Here is a 3,391-nt window from a genome sequence, read left to right on the forward strand (position 1 = left end):
CCTGCCTCAGCCTCCTGAGTAGCTGGGACTACAGGCATGCGTCACCATGCCCAGCTAATTTTTTGTATTTTTAGTAGAGACGGGGTTTCACCATGTTGACCAGGATGATCTCGATCTCTTGACCTTGTGATCCACCCGCTTCGGCCTCCCAAAGTGCTGGGATTACAGGCTTGAGCCACCGCGCCCGGCAGGAATCACATCTCAAACCGTGCACCAGGTCCTGAATTCCCTTAGGGTCTCATCTTTAGAGGTCCGTCTAGGCATACCCACCCAAGCCATTCTTTGACTGCTGGCTGGCCTTCCTTTATAACAAGGTGTTCCACAGTCCATTTATATATGGATGTCACCTGTGCCTACTCTGCTGCCAGTTTGGTTTTTCCCACTTCTGGGGTGTAAGGCAAGATGAAACATATCACATCCCATTCTAAACGTTATTCTTGGCCAGGGGTTAGCAAACTTTTTCTGTAAAGGGTCAGACCATAAACATCTTAGGCTTTACAGACCAAGAAGCAAATTTCAAATATTATGTCGGTATTTGTAAAGTAAAATAAAATAAAAATTTCCAAAATTATTTAATTGATGAAACTCAAAATGTAATAATAATAATTGAAGGCAGTTTTTTGTGGTCTAGGTTTAATAATGAGAAGAATAGAATCATTTTTGGGGGTGATAACATTTTGCTTAATTGGAATTTAAAGTTAGTGTTCTTTATCATCAATTCCATTGCCAATGTTCATCTAAAAACATTTTCACTGGCCAGACACAGTGGCTCATGCCTGTAATCCCAACCCTTTGGGAGGCCGAGGCTGGTGGATCGCGAGGTCAGGAGTTCAAGATGGTGAAACCCCATCTCTACTAAAACTACAAAAATTAGCCAGGCGTGGTGGTGTGTGCCTGTAATCCCAGCTACTTAGGAGGCTGAGACAGAGACTTGCTTGAACCTGGGAGGCAGAGGTTGCAGTGAGCCAAGATCGAGCCACTGCACTCCAGCCTGGGCGACAGAGTGAGACTCCCTCTCGAAAAAGAAAAAAAAAAAAAAGTTTTCACCTCTGGGCTGGATTTGGTTCAAAGGCTGCAGTTTGCTGACCTCTGCTCTTAAACATTTTGAGGCCCTTGCTCTTGAAACATAAAATTGAATCCCTTTATCAGACTAAATCGAGAAGATTAAATTTCCCAACATCATGAATGCTCAGCCATTGACTCACTCATTCACACAATGAATACTCATTGAGCTTATACTATATGCCAGGTGCTAGGGGAGGCGCAGGGGCACCCAAGAGAAAGATGCTCACTTTGTGGCCACAGCCCGGTGGGCAGGAGACCCACACCTACCTGTGTTGTCTCAGAAACATGTGGAAGAAAGACAAAGCCATGCTCACATTATTCACCTACATCTGTGAATTATACAAGGAAAATGAGTTTCAGAAATCCTAAGTTCAGTACAAATTTATAGTAACTTTTTTTTAAAAAAGAATACGCTAAAGTTTTCTTAGTGAATGGAAAAATGTTCCCATTTTCTCCCCTGCACACACAAATACACAAAAACAAAAATTCACCATATGTGTCTGACTTGGGTTGTATTTAAACCATTTTATAAATGACTTTTCCCCCAACTTCAGCTTCATAGTTTTAAAGCACAGTCAATAAATGATTTGGCAACAGCTAAGAAATCACAAGTTCCCTTCTTTTCATGTAAACTTCTGTAAAACACACGCTAGGTTCTGCTGATGGTAAATAGGCCCATTTCAGGAAGTTAGCCAGTTTCTCTTCTCAGCCACCTCCTGCATAGAGGGTATCCATTCTGCGCTGCTGCAAGTTGCAGAATGAAAAATTAGAAAGAACCACAGAAACACGGTAAGTCACTTATATTTCTTTAGCAAAGCTTTCCAACAGAATATGGGATTTCTAACCCAGAAATCTGGGTTGGCGGCAAATGGTGTGAACCAAGAAAGTAATACATGGGCAAATAAGGATGAAAATTAAAGACTGAAACAACTCTAAATGGAGATAAAGCGGCTTGCTATGAACTTTAATTTGTGTGTATGTTAGTATAAGGAACTTAGAGAGTAAATTTTGAAAATCAAATGCAGTGATGATCTTACTAATTTGAACAGGAAAAGAAGAAAATTCCAAGTTAGAAATTGAACTGGAAATATTACTTACTGGCCCTACCAGAGACAGTAATCTCTTCCAGAACAACAGGATTGGATGAGAAGGTGAAGGAAATATTTTTGCTTTGCTGTTTCTGTAGAAAAGGACAAACTCTCTTCCTTCACATACATAGGTCAATTGCGAGAGCCTAGTGAAGCCTGGGCTTAACATAATAACATGCTACAATTTCTGTAATTATTACTTTACACTGTCTAGACATAGCAGGTGGTCCTTTTTTTTGTTGTGAAGAACTGTCAGACTAAAAACAAACTTTACACTTCTTTTTAAATGACATATTTTCTAGAAAATTCAATGAGATTTAAGAGCCATTGAAAAGTCTGATTTCAAGAGAGTCTCATCCAAAATGTTCCATATATTTTTCCCCAAAGTCCTTGGAGTCAATTTTGACAACAATTTAATGTACACTGAGGTTTTCTGAATTTTTTTTTTTTTTTTTTGAGACGGAGTCTTGCTCTGTCACCAAGGCTGGAGTGCAGTGGTGCAATCTCGGTTTACTGCAACCTCTGCCTCCTGGGTTCAAGCGATTCTCCTGCCTCAGCCTCCCAAGTAGCTGGGGCTACAGGTGCGTACCATCATGCCCAGCTAATTTTTGTATTTTTAGTAGAAACTGGGTTTCACCATGTTAGCTGGGCTGGCTGACCTCAGGCGATCCACCCGCCTCAGCCTCCCAAAGTGCTAGGATCAGAGGTGTGAGCCACCGCGTCTCGCCTGAAGTTAATTTTTATATCTACCTGAAGTTAATTTTTATATCCATAATGTTCATTATGGATCTTGAAGGTAAATTAATTCTGCACTAAAATTTTAAGATGCTTTACAAAATGACTCTAGGTGGCCCATATGGAATTAGGTCATCTGGACCAATGACACATATGGGATTGCAGTTGAAATTATCCAATTTCTACTTGTTATTTGTAAGCTGCTGTGATAGGCAGTATAACTGTACTGTAAGAAAGTGGTAAACAGGTGGGGCCCGGTGGCTCACCCCCGTAATCTCAGCGCTTTGGGAGGCCGAGGTGGACACGTCACTTGAGGTCAGGAGGTCGAGACCAGCCCAGCCAACATGGTGAAACCCAGTCTCTATTAAAAATACAAACATTTAGCCAGGTGTGGTGGCATGCACCTGTAGTCCCAGGTACACAGGAGGCTGAGGCATGAGAATCACTTCAACCTGGGAGGCAGAGTTTGCAGTGAGCAGAGATCGCGCCACTGCACTCCAGCC

At 41.7% G+C, this 3,391-nt stretch overlaps 1 protein-coding gene and 1 long non-coding RNA gene across 4 annotated transcripts in view; one reads left to right on the forward strand and one right to left on the reverse strand.

Annotated features, from left to right (window-relative positions):
* LOC119468248 overlaps positions 1 to 3,391 on the reverse strand; it is a 6,000-nt gene extending 2,609 nt beyond the window's left edge. Inside the window, exons 1-2 of the long non-coding RNA XR_005196906.1 lie at positions 3,293 to 3,391; positions 1,333 to 1,394 (exon numbers count right to left, since the gene is read on the reverse strand). This is a non-coding gene — a long non-coding RNA (uncharacterized LOC119468248). The remainder of the gene's footprint in view (positions 1 to 1,332; positions 1,395 to 3,292) is intronic.
* TLR8 (toll like receptor 8) overlaps positions 1,702 to 3,391 on the forward strand; it is a 17,091-nt gene continuing 15,401 nt past the window's right edge. For 2 of the 3 annotated variants that reach the window (XM_017508810.1, XM_017508812.2), the window contains exon 1: positions 1,702 to 1,854. The gene's annotated coding sequence lies outside the window, so the exon portion shown is untranslated. The remainder of the gene's footprint in view (positions 1,855 to 3,391) is intronic. The other variant, XM_017508811.2, reaches the window with a different exon arrangement.

The sequence above is a fragment of the Cebus imitator genome, unplaced genomic scaffold (assembly GCF_001604975.1).
Source record: "Cebus imitator isolate Cc_AM_T3 unplaced genomic scaffold, Cebus_imitator-1.0 Scaffold401, whole genome shotgun sequence".
In the NCBI taxonomy this organism is placed as follows: domain Eukaryota; kingdom Metazoa; phylum Chordata; class Mammalia; order Primates; family Cebidae; genus Cebus; species Cebus imitator.